This window comes from Canis lupus, chromosome 23 (assembly GCF_003254725.2).
Source record: "Canis lupus dingo isolate Sandy chromosome 23, ASM325472v2, whole genome shotgun sequence".
NCBI lineage: Eukaryota > Metazoa > Chordata > Mammalia > Carnivora > Canidae > Canis > Canis lupus.
This window is the reverse complement of record NC_064265.1, coordinates 27,770,953-27,797,647: the sequence shown is the minus strand read 5'-3', so window position 1 is coordinate 27,797,647 and position 26,695 is coordinate 27,770,953. Positions and strand designations below refer to the sequence as shown.

Below are 26,695 nucleotides of genomic sequence, written 5' to 3'. Positions count from 1 at the left end.
TTCACCACTGTCTTTCAACATCACATTGGAAACCCTACCTAATACATTAAGGCAAAGAAAGCATGTGGTGTCAATGCAATCCCTATCAAAATTCTGATAGCATTTTTCACAGAAATAAAACAAACAATTTTAAAATTTGAATAGAACCACAAAAGACCCCAGGTAGACAAAACAATATTAGGAATCACCAAGCTGGAGGCATCACACTTTCTGATTTCAAACTCTATTACGAAGCTATACTAATTAAAACAGTATGGTATTATATTGGCATAAAAAGCAGACCCAGATCAATGGAACAGACAAGAGAGCCCAGAAATAAATCGTGAATTTATGGTTCAATAAATGGTGTTGGAAAAACAATACAGAGACATGCAAAAGAATAAAGCTGGACTTCTATCTCACACCACACACAAAAATGAACTCAAAATGGATTGAATATTTGACACCAAAGACAAAGCAACAAAAAGCAAAAATAAACAAGTGGGACTTCATCAACCAAATACCACAGTGTGGTATTAACAAAATAATCAAGAAATATATCATTGAAACAGGAGAGTGACCCCAGAAGTAGATCCACAAAATATCATCCATTGATCTTTAACAATGGAGCAAACCAATACAGTGGAGACAAGATAATCTTTTTTTTTTTTTTTAAAGATTTTATTTATCCATTCATAATAGACAGAGAGAGGCAGAGAACAGGCAGAGGAAGAAGCAGGCTTCACGCAGGGAGCCCGACGTGGGACCTGATCCCGGGACTCCAGGATGGCGCCCCCCGACCAAAGGCAGGCGCTAAACTGCTGAGCCACCCAGGTATCCCGGAGACAAGATAATCTTTTTAATAAATCATTTTAGAACAACTGGACATTCACAGACGCACACACACACACTAACACACCTAGACACAGACCTTACACTCTTCACAAAAATGTAACTAAGACAGTATCAAGAGAATGAGAAGATAGGTTCCTACACACACTGGCAGAAAATATTTGCAAAAGACACATCTGATAGATGACTGTTGGCCAAGATACACAAAGAACTCTTAAAACTCAAGAAAAAAAAAGAACCCAATTAACAACGGGCCAAAGAACCTTAACAGATACCTCAAAGAACATTTACAGATAAAAATAAGGATAGGAAAAGATGCTCCACATCACATGTCATCAGGGAATTGCAAATGAAAACTAGATACCACTGCACACCTATCAGAATGGCCAAAACCCAAAACTCAGACATCACCAAATGCTGGCAAGAAGCAGAGCAGCAGAAACTCTCTAACTCCTAGTGGGAATGCGAAATGGCATAGCTACTTTAGAAGACAGTTTGGTGGCTTCTGGCAAAACTAAACATACCCTTACCAAGTGGCCTAGCACTTGTGTTCCATGGTATTTACCCAAAGGAGTTAAAAACTTCTGTCTACCCAAAAACGTGCACGTGGATCTTAATGGCAGCTTTATTCATAATTCTCAAAACTTGGAAGCAACCTAGATATCCTTCAGCAGGTGAATGGGTAAATAAACTGGGCAGCCAGACAATGGAAATATTCAGAGCTAAAAAGAAATATGCCACTAAGCCATGAAAGACATAGATAAGGCTTAAGTACATATTACTTGGTAAATGAAACCAATATCTTAAAGGCTACATACTGTATGATTCCAACTATATAACATCCTGAAAAAGGCAAAGCTACGGAGACCATAAAAAGATCAGTGGTTGCCAGGAGTTAGGAGAGAAGGTGGGGTGAATAGACATAGCACAGAGGATTTCTACTCTATATGATACTATAATGGTGGATACAGGTCATTATAAATTTGTCTGAACCCATAGAATATACAAAACCAAGAATGAACCGTAATATAAACTTTGGTTAGTGATGGCGTATCAGTGTAGATTCAGCAATTGTAACAAATGTACCACTGGATGGGGGTGTTGATAATGGTAGAGGCTATGTATATGTAGGGCCCAGGGGTATATAGGAAATCTCTATACCTTCTGCTCAATTTTCCTGTGAACCTAAAGCTGCTCTAAAAAAAAAAAAAAGTTGATTTTTTTTTTTTTTAAGAAAAGAAATAATAAACACAAGATGCAAGATAGAGGTTGCATAGGATGTAGGAGGCAGGGCAATGGGATTGGGAGGAAACATCATAGATATGTTACTGTTAATATTCCAGTTTTCATATGGGTAGAGTTTCATAGGCTTATTATATTACCAGTAAATAAGCAAATAAATTGAAAGTCTTACAAGGACCTATGGATGAAAGCCAACAACGAACTAAGGGTTAGGATTAATCCAATTTTGTACCTGAGATCCAGTAAATCTGTAGAAAAGTTTTAAAAATGTTGGTTAAATACAGCTAGAGTAAAGAAAAAGTATCAGGTTATTAACAAAACAACCTAGTGACATGTTGAGGGTGGATATGGAACGGTTATAGGGATAAATCTGTCCCCCTGTGATTGTTATCTGTGATAAGTCCTGTATTAGTGGAATGGCAAACAGGGAAGCAAAAATATATTTTGACCAAAAAAACTTTTCTCAAGTTCAGAACTCTCCCAGCATCCCACAGGACCCAATAAAAGGAACTCAAATAAAATTTCACCAATGATAAATCACCTAACATAATCATGATTCCAGTAGCAGACATCTCTAGCTGTTCACCAATATTTATGCTGCCCCTTCTGCATTGCAGAGTTGTCACTGTGCCATGTCTGCAAGCTGGGGACGGCCTGTCCCAGACCCACGTGCAATGGCTAAATGATGGCCATTCTGGCCAGGGTAACAGGAACAGAAATGACGTCACCCGCTTCCCAGCCCAGCCTTATACCTCCCACAGGGACTCTTCCATCATCTCTTCCCTTCCAGTTGGCTGCAACGGAGACAACCTCAAATAACAAATGTTGATGATGGCAGAGCCACTCTCGGCCTGGGGACCTGATAACTGTGAGGAAACGGGCTGCTCCATGAATGTGCTTATACACCTACTTCTGTTAAGTCACTGATAATGTAAATTGCTATTGTGTTTTCCAGTATACATTATTGGGTTTCTTTGCTACAAGCCCCCAACACTTGTAAAGGTAGGATAGCACAAAATAGTAGGAGCAGGAAAGAATTTGCGATCAGGGCATAGGAAAATTCCTGAGGCACAAGGAGAATCAGTCCACCAATAATGACTCTGAGGTCACCCTGCAATTACACTATGATCCAGTTGTAGGCTGTGTAGCCTCGTGGCCAAACGCACAGGTTCTGGCATCAGACTACCCGATTAAATCCTGCTTGTGTGGCCCACTAACTGAGCGACCAGGCAAGTAATACAATCCCTTTGAACCTATTTCTCATCTACAAAATGGGGTTAGTAACTGCATCCACTTCAAGGGATTGTTGTAGGGGTTACACAAACTGATGATACATGTAAAGGAGTTGGCATAGCTTCTACCTTGCCGTAGATATTAAATAAATGATAACTGTAATTTTTATAGTTCTTGCCATCTTTACAATGGGACTACTTGTGAGTAAACCCATCTAGAAAAGATCTGGCTAAGGAATACCCTGGAAAGGAACTGTACCCTCAAGCCTTTCCCTGATCGATTTCCCAGCCTTAGCTTTTGTATAACATGTCATGCTTTTCTATACCTCTTCATGACCATCATCTCTGAATCCTGCACCACACTCATGAGGTAGGTGGGAATTATTATTATTTCACAAAAGAAACATCTGAGGCTTAGCAAAACTGTACATTTCTTCAAGCCACACCAAGCCTCAGGGCTCTGAGGTTAGGACTTTTTCCATTACATTATACTGCTTTTCTTGAGGCAAAGCCTTACATCCATGCATCTAGTTTTCTGAGGATGAAGGAATTTTATCTAATGTGTTAGAATACATCAGATAATCTAGGTTTGTAATTATTTTTTTATTGGAAATGATTTCTTTGAATTGTTTTCTTTCTGAATATCAACCGCTATGAATTTTTGCTCTTTACAGCCAATCCTGTTAAGTCTAAATAGAGGTTTCTCACCTCCAAGTTGCCGTTTTTCCTTATTTGGCTGAAGCTACAAAAAGGCAGCCATACTGACACAATTCATAAAAGCCAACAATGACATCAGCTATCCTGAAATTGTCCAGTAATACCCAGAAGGGCCAGGGAGGTAATGAAATATTTTGGGTCATTGATAAAATATTTATTCGTTTTAGCCAAATCAAAAGCATACATGGCTTAGGATGGCAGGAAATAGAAATTAGATCTAAATGGCCCCCTTTAATATCCTGGTAGTTAAGCCCAAAGTAGATATTTGACAAATATCTACTAATTGTTGACCTCTTAAGTTTCAGGTTTAGAAAAGCATAAAGTAATTGAAGAGATTCAGACACAGAGCAGCATTCTAAACTTGGCATGGATTTTCTCTATCAGCTTTGAAAAATATTAGATACCTTTGGAAAATATTCTGACTCGCATTGAGCAAACAAAGTAAAGAGTAACTCATAACATCCCTGGTTTGATGGACTATAATAGGGGTGAGGGGGCAGGGGAGTGTTTCCAAAAAGAATAAGAAAAGCAAATACTTACCGGGTACTTATTATGTACCAGCCATTATTCTAAGGGCTAGACTTGATCCTCTCAACCACACAGTAAGCATCAATAAATACTATTCATTTCATAGATGAGATTGAGTCAGAGGATAAAGTGACTTGCTAAAAGTCACACAGCTATTAATAGAAGTGGAATCAATCAAATGTGAATATAGTATCCCCGTTTGCCTACACTAAGGGACACAGACCTAAATCTAATTTTGAGCTGTAACAAATACACTAAATAACATGCATAATTTAACAGTTAATTGTTGACTATAACCACCATCTCAGTAAAAAAATACTATTATTACAAAGTTGCCCAGGCTAGAAACGTAGGAATTACCATGAATTCCTCATTTTCATACCCCTAAGCAAACACTATTGGTTTGAAGACCTAGATCTCAGATCCAGCCATTTCTCAACACATTGACTTCCACCCTAATCTAAGACGCCATTGTCTCACCTGGATTTTGGCGAAAGTTTCCTAATTGGACTTCCTGCTTTTACTCTCCCCACTACCAATTATTCTAGAATGTTTTAAATTTAAAAAGGAGATAATATCACACATCTATTCAAAATTCCTTACCTTGTCTATCCAGGCCCTACATGTTCTAGATCCTACTAATCCACTAACCTCATCTCCTTATCTTCCTTTCCTTCACCCTACTCTGGCTTCTCCTTGAACAGAACTTGCTGTTCTACCTCAAAGTAGAATATTTGAATTTTCTTCTTCCTTAGTTTGCTTAGATGTTTGTTTAAATATCAGATGCCCTTATACTTTTAGTTAGCATCCTATTGAAAATAATTTCCCCTTATATACCTTCCCCCATCCTCATCATAATATTGACTGTGGAAAAAAATTAACTTGGAATGTTTTAAGATAAAGTGTAACCAAAATATTTGACAACAATATGGAATGTGGAAGGAGGATATTATCCAAGAAAAGTGCATATATTTACTAAGGTTAAACTCTGATAAAGCAAAAAGCTGTCTAAAAGCAGTAGGGAAAAATACAAAATCATTTTGACTCTGGAATAAATCTTAAGGGAGATACAATAAAGTACAGACCAAAAAGGAGTTTAAGTACATTAAAATGTTAAATGTTTGACAAAAAACATCATTTGTAATAAGCAACTAGACCACTAAGCCCACAGAAAAATGGACAATGAATAGGAGCAGGCAGTTCACAGCAGAGGTAATCTGAATGGTCTATAGACAAATGAAAAGATCCTTAACTTCATCCTAATATGAAAAGGGAAATGCATATTAAAACAGTAAGGTACAATGGTACAGTCTCCCTAGGAGACTGGCAAAAATTGAAGACATTGAAAATATTAAGAGTTGACAGGATGTATGAAAATTAGAGCTCATGTACATGGCTGGTAGGAATATAATTTAATACACTCACTTTGGAAAGCAATTTAGCAATTATCTAGTAAAATTAAACATAACCTAGAAACTTCATTTAAAGTGAATATCCTAGGGTGCCTGGGTGCCTCAGTTGGTTAAGCATCTGCCTTTGGTTCAGGTCATGATCCCAAGGTCCTGGGATCAAGCCCTGTGTTGGGCTCCCTGTTCAGCAAGGAGGCTGCTTCTTCCTTTCCTCTGCCTGCTTCTTCCCCTGCTTGTGTTCTGTCTTTCAAATAAATAAATAAAATCTAAAAAAAAAAAAAAAGAATGTCCTAGAGAAACTCTGGTACTGGTGCACAAGAAGATTTCTATGAACATCTGTAAAAATTGCAAATCACTCAAATGTTTGTGAGGAGAAAAATGGAGTAATTAAGCTGGGGCATACTCACCTATGAAAACATTTTTCAGGTTTTTAAATAACTTAGTTCTACATGCCTTAATAGTAATAAGCCTCAACATAGAGTGAGGGTACTAGTTTTAGGTTGGTATGACCCACCCATAGTAGAACTCCCATTCCTGGATGAGAGGATCAGGCAAGAAGTCCTGGAAGAAGTATAACGCCACCCATGTAAAATCATTAAAACATACCAAAATACTATTTTTAAAAAGTCTATATATTAAAGCAAAGTTGGGGATAACACAAAACTGCTTAAGAACAATAGTCCCCTCTGGAAAGGCAAAATGGAAAATAGGATCTGGGAGAGGGGTCAAGGGGACTTCTACCCTATGTGTAATATTTTATTTAACAAAGTCTGAAACAAATACTGGGTGATGTTAAGTGTTAAATCTGGGTAGTAGATTTATTACTTATTATTCTTTCTATTGTATGTTTCATGAAGAAGGAAGGAAGAAGAGAATGCTAAACAATATAATGCAGGAAATAAGAAGGAACCAACCAAGGATCTTGAAGAAGGAGTTTCCATGTCTTATGAAAACCAATCTGGTAAGGAAATTAGGTACCCTAAAATAATGAACAAAAGAATTTCTATTTTCATTCCAATATAGGTTCTTAAAAAAAACCACACACAAACTCCTATGATGTAAGGATACAAAAGAATCATGGACAGAGTCAAGAAACTGTAGCAATGTGGTAGATTAAATATGGCCATAAATTCTTTGCTATTGCTTCCATTGAAAAGGGGGTATAGTTTCCCTCAGTTTGAAGCTAGGTTGCCTTGTGACTTACTTGGTCAATAGGATGTGGCACAAGCAAGGTCCTGAAACGTTTAATGTCATAAGAAGCCATGCAGCTTCCATCCAAGCTCATGGAATTCTTGGAGCATGAGAAGCAGCAATCACCAGGTAAGAATATCACTATTCTGGTATCGCCTTATTATGAAGCCCAAGCTGGCCCCATGAAGGAGCTATGTGGGGGCGAGGGGAAGAGAAAGATGCTTCACTAGACTTCATATGATCTAGCCATTCAGTGCAGGTACCAGACATGTGATTGAAAAAGCTTTCTTAATAACTCCAGCCCCAGCCATCATCTGACAGAGACCTTGAGCAAGAACTACTGGGAGAGACCAACCAACCCACGCAACCATGAGACAAATTATTTTTAGACCACTATGTTTTGGAATGGTTCATTTTGCAAAATTAGATAACTGGTACAGAGAGGAAGGTCCAGGCTTAGTTTTTTCAAATGCTGAGTTTGAGATGTTCACATGTCATGGAAGTGGAGACATCCTGAAGGCGGACATGTAGTATTATGGCTCTACTGATCATCTTCATACTCCTGAGTACAGCCACAAGCTTTGGCCCAACAGTGCATTGGTCCTTAGGAATACAAATCCACTAAAAACAGACTAAAATCATGAACTCAGTCAGATTGGGGAGGAAGGGAAGCAGACCTGTGCTATGATGCCAGTGAAGCAAGTCCAGAGGACTGAAGAGAATCAGAAAAGCAGCATTTTGATGCCTTGAGAGGGAAGGGAGAACAGGGGTACAGAGAGGATTTTTGTGGAAGAGGACTGCTTCAGCCAGTTCTAAAGGACAGGTACTTGATCTCAAGCATGAGTGCTCCTCAAGGAAATAAAGATGTTGACAATAGGGGTAGTAGAGTTATTGATGAATGCCATCATTTTCAGGAACTTGAGGCCAATAACTAGGCAAATTGCATTGCCTTGGCAACTGCCCCATTAAGTAATTTCTATATTAATCTCTGAAGGACACATAAAGGACCCTGCCTGCATTACTTTAAAAGCTATCAGAAAAATAAAATAAATTAAAACAAAATGCAAAATATGGTATGCAAATTCATGTACTTGTTTGTTCATTTAACATTTTCCAAGGTCATATTTCATTCTAAACCCCCCTGTATTGGTTATTCTCTTACAAAAAAAATTACAAAAGCCATGGTTTTGCTTTTGGGAGGAAGGAAAACCTTTATTTTTTTTTAATTTATTTTTTATTGGTGTTCAATTTACTAACATACAGAATAACCCCCAGTGCCGTCACCCATTCACTCCCACCCCCCGCCCTCCTCCCCTTCTACCACCCCTAGTTCGTTTCCCAGAGTTAGCAGTCTTTACGTTCTGTCTCCCTTTCTGATATTTCCCACACATTTCTTCTCCCTTCCCTTATATTCCCTTTCACTATTATTTATATTCCCCAAATGAATGAGAACATATAATGTTTGAAAACCTTTATTTTTATAGTTCAAAAAGTGCTTAGACTTATAACCACTATACGAAGTAGACGCAACTATTCCCATTTTATAGATATTAATACTGAAACTTAGGAAGATCGAGGGATTATCCCAAGGTCCCTAACTGGCAAACAGTAGGATTTGGACTCAAAATTATCTACTCCTCAGAGGGCTGCTCCTTGCTTTAAGGAGGTCCAGTGTAAGTGGGCAAACATACTACACATATGTAAAGCTGTGAAAAGACCATTGGAAAATAGCGTGACTAAGTGAAATGGGCACAAGGGAAAGGCAAGGAAGGAGGATTGTGAGGGCCACCTTTGGTGGCAGCGGGTTTGAGCTAGATTTTGTGTAAAGTGATAAACTTGTTTTTATGGGGAAGGGGGAAATGTGTGGGCCACATAGCAGCAATGCAGTGCTGGTTTAATGAGAGTGAACTAGAAAGAAATGGCTCCTGCATTTTCAGGTATTTACACCAGTGGTTCTCACATGGAGATTTTGTCCTCAGGGGACATTTGGCAATATCTAAAAAGATTTTTTATTTTTACTGCTGGGCGAGAGGACAATACTACAGGCATCTAGTGGGTAGAGGCCAGGGGTGCTGCTAAACATCCTATAACACACAGGACAGTCCTCCACAACAAAGAATTATCTTAACCAAATGTCAGTAGCTGGAAAACTACACAGGTTAAGAAATCCTGACCTATACACATATTTACCACATTGTATTAGGGCTTTCAAGAGAAATATAACCAATAGGGTATAATTATATATATAATATATATATATTATTATATATTATATTATAGGGTATAATTAATTATATATAATTATAATATATTATAGGGTGTAATTATATATTATATATTAATATATATAATTATATGATATATAATATATATTACATATAATATATTATAATATTATATTATATATAATATAATATATAATTATATATAATTATATATTAATATATATGTAATTATATATGTTATAGAATTATACCCTATTATATATATAATTACACCCTATTGGTTATATTTCTATATAACCAATATATTTCTATATATATAATTACACACCTATATTGATCCATATCTATCTATCTATATATATAATATATATAGCCCTATTGGTTATTTTTATATATATATATATATATATATATATATATATATATATATATATATAGTGTATATATGTGTAGCCTTCTATGAAGAGAGAAGGATTTGACTCATGTGAGGCGGGGACTGGAAGTCTGAAGTCTTGAGGGTAAGCTGAGAATTCTGGCCAGAGCTTATGTGCTGCAGTTTTGAGTGGGAAGATAGTTCCCTGGAGAGTTGGGAGTCTCAGTATTCCCTTGTAAAGTCTTCAACTGATTCAGCTGAGGCCACTCAAATTAGGGAGGGTAAGCTTCTTTACCCAAAGTCCATCCATTTAGAGGTTAGTCACTTCTTTAAAATCTCTTCACAGTAACATCTTGATCAGTGTTTGACCAAATATCTTGGCACTAGAGTCTTACCAAATTGACACATATAATTAATCATCATACACATTTAACTTTCAAAATCCTATGAGGCAAAGATTTTATCCTTGTTTTAAAGATAAAGGAAGCACAAAAAAAAAAAAAGCTACCGACGGCCAAGAGACACATGAAAAGACACTCAACATTACTCATCAGAGAAATGCAAATCAAACCTGCAATGATATATCACCTTGCACCTGTCAAAATGGCTAGGCTCAAAAAGACAAGAAACAAGTGTTAAGGATGCAAAGGAAAAGGAACTCTCGTGCACTAATGGTGGGAATGCAAACTGGTGCAGCCAGTGAGGAAAATACTATGGAGATTCCTCAAAAATTAAAAATAGAAGTGCCATATAACCCAGCAATTCTACTACTATCTACCTAAAGAATACAAAAACACTAATTTGAAAAGATACATATGCCCCTATGTGTAGTGCAGCATTATTTACAATAGCCAAGATATGGAAGCAGTCCAAGTTTCTATACATAGATAAATGGATAAAGAAGATGTGGTATACACACAATGGACTACCACTCAGTCATAAAAAAGAATGAAATCTTGCCATTTGTGACAACATGGATGGACCTAGAGGGCATTATGCTAGGTGAAATAAGTAAAAGATAAATATCATGTGATTTCACTTATATGTGGATTCTGAAAAAGAAACAAAAAGCAGAAACAGACCCATAGAACAAACCTATAGAATGATAACCAGAGGGGAGGGGAGGAAGGGATGGGCAAAATGGGTGAAGAGGAGAGGGAGACACAGGCTTCCAATTATAGAATGAATGAGTCATGAGAATAAAAGGTACAGCATAGGAAATATAGTCACTGATACTATAATAGTGTTGTATGGTGACAATGGTAGCTACATTAGTGGTGAGCACAGCATAACATATAGAGATGTGAGATCATTATACTGTACCCCTGAAACTAATGTGACATTGTATATCAGCTAAACTTCCATTAAAAAAACCTATATACAGGGATACCCGGGTGGCCCAACAGTTGAGCGTCTGCCTTTGGCTCAGGGCGTGATCCCGGGTCTGGGGATCAAGTCCCTGCACAGGGCTCTCTGCGAGGAGTCTACTTCTCCCTCTAGATCTCAGCCTCTGTGTCTGTCTCAAAATCTTAAAAGAAAACCCACATATAGACCAAAAAAAAAAAAAAAAAAAGGAAAAAAATAAGATGAAGTTCAGAGAAGTTAATGAATGTTCCTGTATTTGCACAGCTAATACTATTAACAGCTAGCACATTTTGGGCAGTTCCTGTGAGTAGGTGTGGTGCTAACAGCTGTTAATCCAATTAAGGTGGCTGCTATTTTTATTATCTCCATTTTATAGAGGAGAACATGGAGAATGGCAATGTAAATTTCCCAGAGCCAAACAATTTTTAAGCAATAGAGCCAGGATTTGAAGCCAGGCAATTTGGCTTGAGGGCCCATATTCTAACCTGCAGTTCTCACCCAGAATTGCCAGAAGGGCTAATTGAAACAAATTGTAGGGTTCCATTCCCTGAGACTGAATCAGTTAGTCTGGGATGGGCCCACAGATTTGCATTTCTAACAATCTCCCAGGTGGCACTAATGTGACATTCCTAGAGACCTACTTTGGAAACAATCACTGCCAGTCCTATGCTACACTCTGCTTTAGATAAGGACAGCAGTACTGGGCCAAAGTGCACGCATTCCACAAATATTCCTGAGGCCCTGTGTAGCAGTTCTGGTCACCAATTCCAATATGTTGGAGGGTACGCTCCACACCTCCAAACGTTCTTTAATATCAGCTGGGTGTCCTACAACTCAACTCTGAGGTCTCCACTGGGAGATCGTATTGGATCCCACAGGTTACAGGCTCAGTCCCACAAAACTCCCCCTCACCGCCCCTACTTCAGATGCCAATGGCAAGTCCAAATTGTTACCTGTGCTTCTGACCGGCTGGCTATAAATCAGAGGTTCCCATGACCCTCTCTTTGGGATCAATTAATTTGCTAGCATGGCTCACAGAACTCAGAGAAACATTTTACTTACTGGATTATCAGCTTGTTGTGACAAGACAGAACTTAGAAACAGCCAGATGGATGACAAGCACAGGGCAAAGCATGAGGAAAAGGCGAACTTCAATGCCCTCTGTGAGCATGCCATTCCCCCGACTTCTCCGTGAATTCAGTAACCTGGTTGATTAAGTCATTGGCCATTGCTGATTGGTTCAACCTCCAGGCCTCTCCCCTTCCAGAAATCAGGGGGTGGAACTAAAAGGTCCAACCTCTCCTCCTGTTTGGTTTCCCTGGCAATGCCCCTCTTCGGTGCTTTCAGAAAGTCAACTCTTTTTTTTTTTTTTTTTTTTTTAGAAAGTCAACTCATTAACACAAACCCCGTTGTGGTGGAAAGGGACTTATTGGGTAATGAGACACCATTTCACCTTTACAGCTCAGGAACTGAGGACAAGAGACCCAATATTATAAAAAAGATGCTCCTGTCACTCATTGCTCAAGAAAATCCAAAGATCTGGGGAGCTGTGAGCCAGAAACTATAGATGAAGACCAAAATATATCTTTATTATAAATCACAGTATCACATGAACTAACAGAGATGAAACGATGATCATGGTTCCTGCCATCATGACTTCTCTCAGGCTGTGTCGACAGAAAGAGCCCAGGCTTTGATGGAGCATCCTATGATGGGCGGGAGGTGCTCTCAGCAGGGGGCCCTCCTCTGGAGGTGGGGTCAGGGAGGACATCCCAGAAGAGGCACATGGCTAAACTGAGACCTAGCCCACCATAGAAGCAAGATTTAGGAGACTCTAAGGGGGAAGTGAAATGTGTCCAAAGCAGTGGGGGGACTAGCATGCCCCTACAGAGGCCCAGACTGGAAGGAAGGGCTCTCATATTTACAGAGCCAAAGGCAGTTTAGCAAGTCACAGGATTTTTGCCTACATCGCCTTGGCACATTATCCCGTGTGCTTCATTTTCCTCATCTGAATAATAGGGATGAAGATACCGTATTTCTTGGATTCAATGACCTTCCCCCCATTTTAACATTCATAAAATCAGAATATGTGTTACTATAGATTTGTGCATTTCTTGCTACATTTCCCCTTCCTTGAAAGCTTTTGGGCAACTGATGGTGTCTCAGAATTAAAGAAAGGTGAGTTATTTTTACCTTAGCTACCTCCCAGGGCTAAGAGAATACAGACTACCAAGTAAGATTCAGGACTACAGTGGCTCTCACCCCAGGCTGCACCTTAGGAACACCTGAGCAGCTTTTCAACTTTACCCATACCTCTGCTCCATCCCCAGGGATCCTGATTTTTATTGATCCAGAATAGGGGCCTCGTGGAGATTTTTTGAAACCCAGGTGATTCTAATGTACAGTCAAGATTGAAAACTGACAACCACCTTATCTATGACAGGTGTTGGCAAACAACCATCTTCGAGCCAAATGTGACTGTTTTGCTAGTTTTACTGGAACACCATCACACCCATACATTTACATGTTGTCTATGGCTGCTTTTACACCACAAAGGCACAGTAGAATAGTTGCAGCAGAGACAGTGTGACCCACAAAGTCTAAAACGCGTCTTCTGTATCTCTCTACAGAAAAACTTTGCCAATCCTTGTCCTGTTGCTACACAAGGTGTGGTTCTGGGCTTAGAGTCTTCAGCATGGCTGGGAGCTGACTGGAAACGGTGAATCCCAGCCTTAGTGAATTAGTCTGCAGCAGAACAAGATCCCCAGGCGGTTTGCGTGCACAGCAAAGTTTGAGAAGCCCTGCCCCTGCCTGCCCACCTGACTGCTGCCACTCTCTCCAGCCACTTTTTGCTCTGTACCCTTTGCTCCTGCTCAGTCCTTATCCTCCAGGACTTCACTGCAATACTACATCCTCAGGGAGGTCCTCTCCTGTCCTCATAAATTAGATTTCATTTGTGATATTTCTCTCCTGTCATCTTTTTATTTTTCTTCCTAGCATGTCACCTCAAATCTGTGACTAAACATTCATTTGGCCCCTCACTAGACTAGAAGTCTCAGGGGGGTTCTAGCCAGAAGCCTGGCTCCAGGACATGAGAAAGAGCTCTAAAAGGTACAAGGCACACTGAATGCTGCCTCCAAAAGGGAATAATGAAAAGAGGAAAGGTAATGTTGGACGTAGCTTGATGGGAAAGAACAGAACTGATTACTATGCAGACCAGCGAGGGGGCAATCTAGAAGGTCTGGATGATGAGCAGCTAGAGGATTTAATTTCCTCTTTTTGTATTCCAGGGTTAAATATTAGTATTCAATCACACAGAAACACTCAAGTACTTTGGTAAACCTCTGCAGACCAAGGATCCAATTTTACCAGCTGTTCATTAAATGAAATATCCATATATATGTATTGGGAATTTAATTAGAAAGGCAGCGGTCCAAGGATGTGATCATTGCTTGAGAAAGTTATATTTCAGGCAGCTTTTCCCTTCCAAGAGAACTGAGGAAACTCTTAATTGCCTTCTATTCTTTTTTTCCCTATTAATCACAGCTTGCCTCAACTGATTTTTTTTTCCTTCAAAATGCCCTTGGGGAGTGAACATTTTTGAATGGCTAACTTTTTATATGGAGATTATGCACACCAGCTGCTCTTGTCTAAAGCTGTAGTGTCTTTCAAAACAGAGCACAAGTCAGATGGTTTAGAGTGACCAACTTCAGGCCCTAGGCACAACACTCACTAATGGTGGGATAAGATCTATGGTGTACCTGGAGAAGTAAACCAGCCGGAAGGAGGAAAGAAGAAATGTTACACATTCAGGTTGCCCCCAAAGAGCCTCCAAGCTGATTAGAACAATGTCTGCTGCCACTGGTGGGTGCCTGCCTAAAGAGACGAATCACCCGTTATGGATATTATAAGTACATTTTGGTGGCACACGTGGGTGGCTCAGTGTTGAGCATCTGCCTTTGGCTCAGGGTGTGACCCCCAGGGGTCCTGGGATCAAGTCCCACATCAGGCTCCCCATAGGGAGCCTGCTTCTCCCTCTGCCTATGTCTCTGCCTCTCTCTCAGTGTTTCTCATGAATAAATAAATAAAATTAAAAAAAAAAAAAGAACTACATTGTGGTAATCCCTCCCCCCAAATAAAAGAGCACGCTGTTTGGAAGGGGCTCCGCTGCAAGAAGGAAAATAGCCTAAATGAGGAGTGTGGAGACACGGTTTCTAGTCCAAGCTGAGAAAACTTAGGCTAGTCCTTTAACTTAACCTCTCAGAGACCTCATCTGTAAGGTGGTTTTCATATACCTATCTATCCATTCATTTATTTATAGGCATTGTGTTAGGCAGCAGGTAGGCAATGAAAAGTAAAACCAGACATGGCCTTTATCTTCATAGGTCTTATAGTCCATTGAGAGACCAAGTTATTACTGAAAGAATTATATCAAGTGTAAAATTACAACTATGTTATATGCTATAAAGAAGAGATTTTTCTAAGACTCCATAGCCAAACTGTCAGTAAGTCTGCTCAACAGCACCTTTGAAATATATTCCACATCTAACCACTTCTTACCACCTCCCACCATACCCATACCTCCTTTGCTTCTTGCCCAGATTCCTATAGTAACAGAGCTCCATGCTTTTTTTTTTTTTTCAGAGCTCCATGCTTTGATCTTGCCTTTCTTAATGTATTCTTCGCACAGCGAAGACCATACATGAGGTCAATATCCCCTTATTCAAAATTTCCAGTGACTTTCCATCAGGCTTAGATTAAACTCCAATACCACATGTTTGTGGTCCATGGGCTTTCCATGAAATTGGCAATGGCCTACACTCTCCAATCACATCCTCTTCATTGTGCTTCTTGTTCCCTCCACTCCAGGCGAGATCTCCTTGCTTTTCTTGAACGTGCTGAAGTTGTTTCTGCTTGGAAATGTCCTTTTCTTCCCCCCAGGGAGCTTCACTTTACTCCTGTGTTCACTCAGGTCTCTGCCCAAATGTTACCTCCTTAGACAGGCTTCATGACCACCCCCATTAAAAACAACTTCGAGTTAATCACTGACCCCTTAAGTAACTCTGTTTTTTTCCTGGCATTTAATACCACCTGAGAGTTATTTGTGCACCTCTTCATTGTTTATATCCTCCCTGAAAGGGACCTTGTCCATTTTGTTTTCCAACACCTAAAATAAGGCTTATACATGAAAAGGTACTTAATAGATTTGTTGAATTATTAAATACTGTGATGACATATAATAGGGAGAATTAGTAACTCAGGAAAGGCTTCCTTAAGGGACTTTTGTTTAAGCTAGTATCTAGAGGAATGGTGAGAATTGATCTGCCTAAGAGGGATGTGGTATTCCAGAAGGGAGGAAACCTTGTGTAAAGGTCCTGTGGTAGGAAGAACAGAGAGTGATCAAGGAACTAAAGGAAGTCCAGTATGCCAGTATGAACAGGGCACAGAGCAAAGCATGACACTTGATGAGGCTGGAAAAGAAGTGGCCAACACATGGCTTTGCTGGATCTATCAATGATTTCTATGTTTATCCCAAGATCAGTGTGAAATTATTAAAGGATTTTACTTGTGGGAAAGGGTAGGGGAGGAACCAAACACGTTGTTTACAAAAAAAAAAAATACTTGAAATGATTTAAAGACCCATTTTTGCTCTGAAATTTCTAGGACTTTATGAAAAATCAATCAGCAAAATGAGAATGGACTTTTGAAAATACTAACCAAAGTCAATTTCAATGGCAGAGATTCAAGCTACTGAGTTCTGTAGCTACTCAAACATCATCTCTTTGGGATTTTATGTTCATGCTGAGTTTAGCACTCTCCCTTTCTTCCCTCCCCTAAAACAATAGAGTCAAAATTTCCACTTCCCAATGAAACTGTAACTTCTGAACTATTATTCTAACCATGCAGGGATCTAAGTTGAGCATCAGTATTGGAAGTTTCTAGGCTTTTTAAGCACACATTTTTTAGCTTACCTTGCCAAATAGGCAGGTAGGAGTGTCAAGGCCTGGGTTACCACATCCTGAATTCAAATCCTCCCCTGGTCAGCAATTGATGCATCTTGAAACCTCAGACCCTCATCTACGGAAGGGGGATGATGATGGTATTTTCCTCGCTGAATTGTTGTGAGGATCAAGTGTGATGATAAAGTGCTTAATAAGTGCTGAAGTAGTTGACATAACCCCTTTGATTGGAGTATTCAAAGATCCAGTGTGTGGAAGAAACCTGGAGTCAACCATCTCCAACTACCTAGGCTGATTCTAGCCCAGCCACCTCTTGCTTACTTGCTAAAGCCAGTGACATAGCTACAGCTTCAAATGCAGGCTACACATCTCTTTTCTCAGTGGAGAGTTTAGCAGATATGCAATGTATGAAATTGCAACCTCTCTTTCAGTGTCCAATGTACTACCCAACTCAATAATTTTTATTGTTGCTGACTGAGATGACAATGGAACATCTATGCCTAATTGAGATTTTGTCCATGAAGAAATTGAAAGAATTGATAGGGCACTGACAATTAACACAAATGAACAGATAAATGAAAACCTTCAAGCTTTTGGGAGAAAATAGACACCTACCTAAAATATTTTGTATCTAGAGATATAAATTTATGGATTTAGAAGGTAAGTCTCTAACAGACAATACTATCAACTATCAATTTACCTCTCATTCTTAGTACAATGTCTGTTAATTACAAGAGACTACGTGTGCCCCAATCGTTGGGATATCTAGAAACAAAGAGGGATTATAAATTGTGTGTGTCAAAGAGGGACAGAGCACCCCAGTTTGGTGAGCTTTAGAAGCGGATTGCCATAGATTTAATTAAATGTGCCAAAATAGTAATTTACCAAATAATACCTAAAAGTCTTTAAATTGTAGAGATAGCTCCCTGAGGTGCTATTGCTCTAATATCCAACCCACTTATGTATTTGACTCACTCCCCACTAATAAAGTCTAAAAAATTCTTTGCCTTAATCACTGACCAGTGCAAGTCCCTAATTTGTTTAGTACTTGCCTCTACCCAGCTCAATTGCTTATAAATGTGAATTGGGGTTTGTGAACATTTTCTTAACAGGTCCCTGGAGGGCCAACGATTAGGTGTTTACTGGCGCTTTTTCAGGATGGTGACAGTAATCATGGAAAAAGGGGAAATCAAGGAGGAATTGCAGTTGGGAATAGTTTTTTAAGGCACCATTCTTGGAAAAAGCTCCTCCATTTGGAAGCTGGATTCATGGCCTTAATCCAGGGAATGCAGATGTTGAAGCTCAAGAAGGATTGTTTGGAAGACATAAAGTGAAGGAATTAGACGCCATTATATGTTATTATATCAATTTCATTTCCAAAAACACACTCCATGCATGCTTTGAAAGGACATCTGACAAGCAAGATGCTTTTAGCTAAATGACATCTCTTCCCTCTGGGCTCCACCTAAAGCCCTTATAGCAAAGTGCCCTTTTAGCTTATACCTCCTGGAATGTGGCCTCCCACATTCAAGTGGAATGTGGGTCAAGTCCAGCATAGTACCTATCTTGCTGAATCCAAAGGAACTATTATTTCCCGAGTGCCAACTATGCCAAGACCGAAAAATCCACAATCTCATCAAGTTTTCCCATTTATCCTGTGCTTGGATATGGTTTTTACTTTAAATAAATAGGACAGTAAAGTTCAGAGAGTTTATGTGACTTGCCTATGGTCATTAGCTAGTAAGAAACCTAATCTCAGCTCATTTATTCATACAACAGATAGAACTACTAAGTGGTTAGCCCTGAAGATAGCTTACTGAACATGGAAGATGAAATAATCACAGTTTAATGGAAGAGCAATATGACTGGAAGTCTAGGGTACTGTGGGGACCCAGAGTAGGGTACCTTACCTAGTACAGAAGGTCCAATAACACCTTTCTCAGGAATGGACATATTAGTGGAAACTTAAAGGGAGAAAAGGAGTTAGCCAGATTCAGTCTAGAGAACACTGTTCTAGGAATTCTAGGAATTCTAGAAGGAGTTCCAAATGCCAGGAGTAGGAGGTAGGAGAGAGCAAGATTTTTTTTTTTTTTTTTTTCAGAACTGTAGGATTGGGAGTGTTGGCAAAGAAACAGAAAGGCAGGAGGCAGGAGAGGTAGATAAAGTTGGATGGTGGGAGGATTCTCAACCAGGGTAAGGAGTTTGGATTATATCTAAAGGCACTGGAGTAAGCAGAAGAACATACAGGTTCTTGGAAGTTCACTAAGGCTGAAATATGGAGAATCCTAGATGAGGAACAAGATTAGAGGCAGGGAGGTAGACTAGAAGGCAGTTGTTGTCTGGGTGAAAGAAAGGATGGAGTTTGGGAACTAGGAGTACAGATGACAGGGGGATTATTAGGAAATTAAGTTGTTAGGACTTGGAGACTGGTAAGATGGGATTGTTGATGAGGGCTGAGAGCACAGGGCTTGAAGACTACTCCAGAGTCTTGTGGTGGGACCATTGGGTTGTGCCATATGTAGGAAGAGGGGAAGGTGTGTGGGGAAGAAAGTAAATGCCATTTGGCACTTGTTGGGTTTGTAGTGGAAGATGTTCAAGTACCTTCGGGGCAGTGAGATATCTGGGTCTGGAGTTCTGAAGAGAGGTCTGGGGGATGGGTTAGGAAGTACCTGGTAAAGGTGATGGGTAAATTAATGTGTCAACTTGACTGAGTTAAGTGATGATAAAGCATTATTTTTGGGTGTACCTGTGAGGTGTTTCCAGAAGAGTTAAGTATTTGAATTGATAGAATGAGTACAGAAGGTCACCTTCACCAAAGCAAGTGAGCATCATCCAATCCATTGACAGCCTGAATAGAACAAAAAGGCAGAGGGAGGGCAAGTTTGCTCTTTTTGCTTGAATTGGAACATCCATTTATTTCTGCCCACAGGCACTGGCACTCCCAGCTCTCAGGACTTCAGACTTGGACTGAATTATACCATGGGCACTCCTGGTTCTCTGGTTTGCAAACGGCAGATTACGGGACTTCTCAGATTCCATAATCATGTGGGATAGTTCCTATAATAAATCTCCTCATATATTTCTGTATATCTAACTACTGGTCCTGTTTCTCGGAAGATCTCTGACTAACACAGTAGGCAAATGGTGACCAAACCTGAGGGAGAGACCGAAATACAGAAAGACAGAGAGGCAAGTTCCATCTTTCAGAGCATGTGTTTGAGCTGCTTCTCATAACCAGCAGAATATGGTCTTTCTCTAATGAGGGGGTCACCTGAGCCCTTACTAATATCTCCCTCCATGTTCCCACAACATGGTCCTCAAAGGGCTGATGGGAATTCAGGATTGAGTCATGGCCAACAAACTAACTGGCCCAGACACAAGTCAGAAAGCACTGGCTAGGGACAAAATTCTGTTCTTTAGTGTAGAAAGCAAGAATTCCATTCTTGGTTCAATTTTTGGCTAGAGTGGAATCTACAGTATACTTATATGTAAAACGCTGCATTTACTGAAATAGCTAACAAACTTATGATAGGTTGGGTTTCCCCAAAAGCAGATCCTGGACTAGAATTTTTTCAATTACTTTATTTAGGAAGTGATCTCTGAAGCAGGGAGTGAGACAGTGGAGGGACGGAAGCCAATGTGGAACTGTTAGTGGACAGACTGGTTGCCATTCTGGGCAGCTGGAGCTCATTCCCTTGGGCACCTCCGGAAGAATGTTGATCATACCTCAAGAGTTGCCTCTCCCAAGGTGTGAGAAAGCTGGAGTACTCACCAACTTTCATGTGTTATTGGCTGAGGGGTTGCTCTGAGGAATGTTAACTCCTAAGCCCTTCTAGCCTACTCCACATGAGTCAGTCATGCTCCCAAGGCCAGAGAAGGCCCTCAGGCCTTCACAGATGTTTGAAGGAAGAAGCTTACAGTGTGACCAACACAGTGAAAGCAGAGGGAATGTGGGGAGGGCTCTGATGTCTTCTGTTAGCCAGGAGGGAAAAGCTATGAGGGAAATCTGCTACAATGTGTAACATCATCTTCTTAGTACCACAGTTATTCTAACCATCCCAGACAAGTGATTACAGAGTTAACTACACATGCTGGCTATGATGAGGTAGGGTACCCAAAGATGTCATGTGGACCATTTGACACACTGTGGGATTATGTTCCACCAAACTGTAATGGCCAAATGTGACTATGACTTGCTCATGATCTTCAAAGTTCTATTGTATTTGGACTCATATAATGGAGACTTTTAGTCAGAATTTCTTGCCAAACATTAATCAACTTGTTTTTAAAGAACTCAATAAGTGATTAGCTTATGGCTTTTCAAGCCAACGCGAAAGCCTTTGCCAACTAACTCTGGCAATATCTTTCCCCTCTAAAGTCTAGGATACAGTACTTAGAGCATTACAAAAACATTTTAGAGTCAAATCAAGACCCAGTCCTTAATGGTAAATGGTTGAAGAATGGTTAAGTGTATATTTATCATGCCTTTGTGACTTGAGGGGAAAGTTGAGGCTTCCATTCATTATACCAAGTTAGTTTATATGCTGTATCTTTCTTCCCTCTTCTTCACTGCTTAAGCATTTGGGGGAAAACTTTCTATTCATAGCAAAATTAAACCAGTAAATCTCCTTGGACTTGTTATTTGGAACCATAAAAAGTATTACTTTTTAGTTTTATCTCAGTCAATGAAGACGACTCATAAAGGTAAGATTTATAGTCAGCTGTTCTTTGCTTTAGCAAAACCAAGGTCAGAAGCTGAGACACAAGCAGAGGTCACACTGCCTCCTTCATCTTGCCTGAGGTTTCACACAGTAGTGGATTTTCTAAGTGCAGCTGCTCCAGATTTACATGAGAAGCATACTTCAGCCAGACTTTTGAAATTTTAGGCCATTCATTTATCACATATTTATTGAGTACATACTAGTGCCAGGTAGTGTGGAAGCATTAGGGATCTGAAAGACACAAGAGCTCTTTTCTTCTGCACATGGCTTATGTTAGCCAAACAGTATTTGATGTAATCCCTTCCAAATTCCCCTGCCAGGGACTTGGGGTCACCCCAAGAAAAAGCAAGTTTGGAAGGAGGGTGAGGACTCAAGACAAGAAGTGAGACCAAGTCTCTCTAACTATTCTTTCTTCCTTAAAAATTTTGGCCTTCAACTAGCTGCTGTTTTTTGTAATTGATCCTCTATGCCTTTTTAAGCCTCCACTCCCTTGAAGAACTGCAAATTGATCTGGGGTCTTTATTTTAAAATTTTGAAAATGTCATACCTTCCTGCTAAAAGCAGCAAGATACTTTTCTTATCACACAATCATTATCCAGAGAAACTAAAACACCGACTGCGCTTCTCCCAGCCTTCTACCTGCAGGAACAGTTTGCTCCAGAAAAAGTTTCCCGAAATTGTAAAGTATAAGATACAAAGGAATACATAATGAAGTCAGGATAGGTAGCGGCATGCCTGAAGGACAGGTCTTTTCCTTAAATGATCTCTGCAAACTGAAAGGCTTCCAGGGGAAAAGGGAGATTACAATGTTTAGCGAGTTAGGCATATCTGTTCATCATGTGTTATACTCGATGGAAACAAGGTCTATCAGTGAAGTCAAAACATGGAATAAAATTGGACTCAACTTTAACTGGGACCACTTTTTTTTTTTTTTTTTAAACTGGGACCACTTCTAATTGTCCTGAACCATAAGTGTAACCATCACCATCATCGCCGCCTTCATTTATTGAGGACTCATGTCTGGCATTATATAAGGATCTTCTTTTTTCCTCTCACATCCCTGTGAGGTAGGTAGGGATCATCACTCCGTGTGACAGGTGCAAGAAACCTCAGGAAGGTTAATCAGGCTGTCCCCGCTAGTCTGTAACTGGAACCTAGGCCTGTTTCAGAGCAAAGCTAAACCACTTCCTACTTTAAATAACAAGGAAAACAACAAAAAGGTCAGGATGGGAGGGAAAAAAAAAAAAAAAAAAAAACACTGGCCAACATTTGATCACCCTGGAAAAGTTAGTCTTATGTTCACGAAGCTCATAAAAGTGGAAGTACAGAAAATTGAATCTTCATACTTATTTCTTGGGACTATGGAAGTGACCAGTTTTTGGTCACAAAAAAAAAAAATCCTCATTAGTCTGGATTACTTTTATTTATTTACGGATGGTATAGGTAGCAATCACATACTTTTCAGAAATTCCAGCAATGGGAATATTTACTGACAAGAAAGATTTTTCCAGTCATGTTTAAGATTCTTACATTAACGGGATGGTACAGTGTACAGTGTATATAGATGAATAAATAACATATCAACTTTTATTCACAGTTCTAGTGATGTGACCTTCATGTGGTGACTTAATTACCTGCTCTTAACACTGTCTATGCAAATAAATAAGTCTTTTCTTTATAAATATTCCAACGATTCAAACTTTTCTGTAATTCACACTATCTTGAAGGAAATAGGAAGAGTGGAAACTGCAAGGATATAATGTATAACAACAGTCTTTTTAAAGAATTATTTTACAACTTAGTAAAATTAGAAAGCTTTTTTGTTAAAAAAAAAGAAAGAAAGCTGAAGATGGTTCTTTAGTGGGTGTTTCACTTAAAATCTTTTATGTAAATCATAAAATTTGATTTCACAGGGCACAAAGTCTAAAAATCACACGGACTCCTGAGTAGCAGAAAAGCTTCCCTTTCGGAATTTCCTGGGCACTTCTAACATTTTGGAATAAAATGAGGAAGGAAGGAAATTGACAACTTTTATCAGGAAAAAAACCCTTTAAGACCATGTGTTTTAAAACACTTTATTTAGACTTCCTAGGATTTTTACGTAGGTGATCTCATCCATGAGGACCCTAAATCGTTAAGTTTACACTGTAACTTCAAAATGGCATACTTGCAAGTTTCCTACTAAAAATACTGCTCATCAAATAGACCCTTTCTTTAAAAAGAAATGTGACCGCTGATTCTGTAACTATGGATATTCTTGACAAAAGACTTCTAATAGTCTTATATCTCAGGTCTTCATGATTTCCAGCAACGTCTCAGATATTCCTAATCAACATCACCACCCCTCACTCCTACCAAACCTTTTCCTCCCACTGGCAAAGATCACCTTTAAACATCTCCACAGAGTAGACCTCTGAAAAGAGAAATGAGAAGTCTTTTATCAAGAAAGGAAACTGAAGAAATCAGTTTCTTGTTCCAGTGTTTTCCCCTCTTCCAGGCTGCCTCCTCCCTTCATCAAAACTATTTGCACATTTGATACTGAGCCAGGTAGCTGGGGTTGCACTCGTTGCAAGATGTTACTGGGCATTCATAAATGGGTGCATTTTTTTTTTCTGCTTTCTCCTCTCTCTTCAGGCAATAATAAAAACCCAACCGTCTTTAATAAATTTGGGTGAGGTCCAGAAACAAAAGCACAGACTGGGTTTATACAGACTTGGGAGTGACTTTTCTTGCCCCCGGTGCTGGTTGACCTCATTCATCCTTTCCATTAGTCCTAGGTGCCTGCCACAGGCCAAGCCCTGCGCTAAGCTTGGGGACAGCGTGGGGTGAGGCACCCTTCAGCCTCCAAGGCACATGAGTGTGCAGGGGGTGAACGGGAAGCCGGGAGCAGAGAGTGACAACGGGGTGTGCTGTATGTTTGCCAACAGAGGGATGCAGAAAACCAAAAGGCGGGGTGGAGAGGGGCTAACGGCCCCAGGAGGTGAAAAAACCAGGAGGGGTTTGGAGTTTCTGAAATTCACTTCTTTCCTTCAGCGCAGCCTTCACGCAGCCCCCTCCCCGCTCTCTGGCACGTCCCTCCCGTGCAATTGCTGGTCACTTGCAAAGGGCTTCAGGACTTACCTGGGGGCGCTTCCACGCGGCCCTCGGCCCAGCGCTCGCCAAGCCCCGCGGGGGTTTCCTCCGGGCGCGCCCTGAGCGCACCGCCAGGAGCGCAGCGCCGAGCGCGGGGGACGGTGGGGACCTCGCGCGGGGACCTCGGGCACCCGGCGAGGAACCCGGGGCGGCGCGGGCAGCCTCTCGCCTCCCGGTGTCCCGCAGGCGGGCGGCCGCTCCCCCGCCCCTCCTTGCCGCTCTATAAAGGCCTCTCCCCGCCCCGGCCCGACCCTTCCCCGCCCCGGCGGCCCCGGGCCCGGCGCACTCCCCGGGGAGGGGGGCGGGTGACGGAAGCGGGGGCTGGGGGCTCCGGGGGCCGCGACTCCGCGCACGCTCCTCCGCTGCGGGGAGCCCCGGGGCTCAGCTCCACACCCTGGGGGGAGACTGAGGGCGGGGAGGCGGGGGTTCGCCGTGCGCGCCTTCCCTGCGCCCAGGGCGCGGAACCCGACGGGCAGCTCCGCTCCTACTGCTGGAACCGCCGCGGGCGACTGGCCCCGTCCTGGGGTCTTGAAGCAGCAGGGGCTAGCCAGGGAGCTCCGGGGCCCGCGTGGTGGGAGTTTCCTCCTGCTGCGCCCGGAGACCAGCCGCCGCGCGCCCCACGCCTGGGGTCCAGCGCCCCCGGAGGCCCCTCGCTCAGAATTCAGGGTCTGGAGCGTCTCCTTGATTCTTTCCGACTACGGACTTTTTATCGCCCACCGGCCATTCATTCATGTATCCGCTTATTCGTGTCTCAAATATTTGAGCACCTAGTTTATGCTACTTTGAGGTGCTTGGGATACAAAGCTAACTCTGGTTTTTAGCCGCCGGTCTCCATGGGGGCCAGGCGTGGCAACAGGGAATGGGGGGCGGGGGGGGGGGGGTAGCTGCTGGATGGGGCAAATGGTGCCGCCGCGGGAACACAGAAGAAGGGATCCTAACTCAGAGGAAGGGATCCTAACTCAACCGTGGAAGACCAAAAGAAGGTTCTCTGAGAAAATCAAGTCCAAACTGAAATGTACAGAGTGCGCTAGATCTAAAAGCAGAGGGAAGAGGGTCCCAGACAAATGGATCAGCAGCTACAAAGGCTGAGAAGTGAGAGGGGGCGTTGCTCCTCCTTAGTGGAACCAAGAGTGTCTGTTTTTAAAAATCTGCTCTTGGGACGCCTGAGTGGCCTGGTTGAGCGTCTGCCTTTGGCTCCGGGAGTGACCCCGGGGTACCGGGACCGAGAGTCCTGCGTCGGGCTCCCTGCATGGAGCTTGCTTCTCCTTCTGCCTGTGTCTCTCATGGGTAAAAACAAACAAACAAACAAATAAATATATATCTGCTTTTTACAGTCATCCTGAATAAAGAAAACTTTAAAATTAAAAAAGGGGGTGGCGGTAATCTAGTGAGTGGTAGAACTGGTGCCGTGAGCGCAGGCAGTGTAGCTCTGGAGTGTACGTGCCCAGTATGAATTGTCAACTTGGTAAGGGACAAGTTCAAAACAGAGCTGTTCCCAAGGAATGGGGATTCTCTGGAATCCAAGACTTAATTTCAAGTCTCAACTGGACCATCGGGTCGTTAACCTCAATTTCTTCCCCAGTGGAATGTAAACGATAGGACACTCTCATGCGCCTTATTAGGTGCCCTCTGGGGATCATGAGACTTCACGCTCTGGATCATAGACTTGGTTGAGCAGCACCAGGACGGGTGACTTCAAAATGGTGACTCCTCTATGGGTCCTTTGGCTTCGGTGCAAGGGAAGCTGGAAGAACATTAGAACAACAACA

At 41.2% G+C, this 26,695-nt stretch overlaps 1 protein-coding gene across 1 annotated transcript in view; it reads right to left on the bottom strand.

Annotated features, from left to right (window-relative positions):
* The window catches only part of COL6A6 (collagen type VI alpha 6 chain), a 140,374-nt gene extending 115,281 nt beyond the window's left edge, over positions 1-25,093 (bottom strand). The window contains exon 1 of the mRNA XM_025449030.3: positions 24,915-25,093. The gene's annotated coding sequence lies outside the window, so the exon portion shown is untranslated. The remainder of the gene's footprint in view (positions 1-24,914) is intronic.
* Between the last annotated feature and the right edge of the window lie 1,602 nt (positions 25,094-26,695).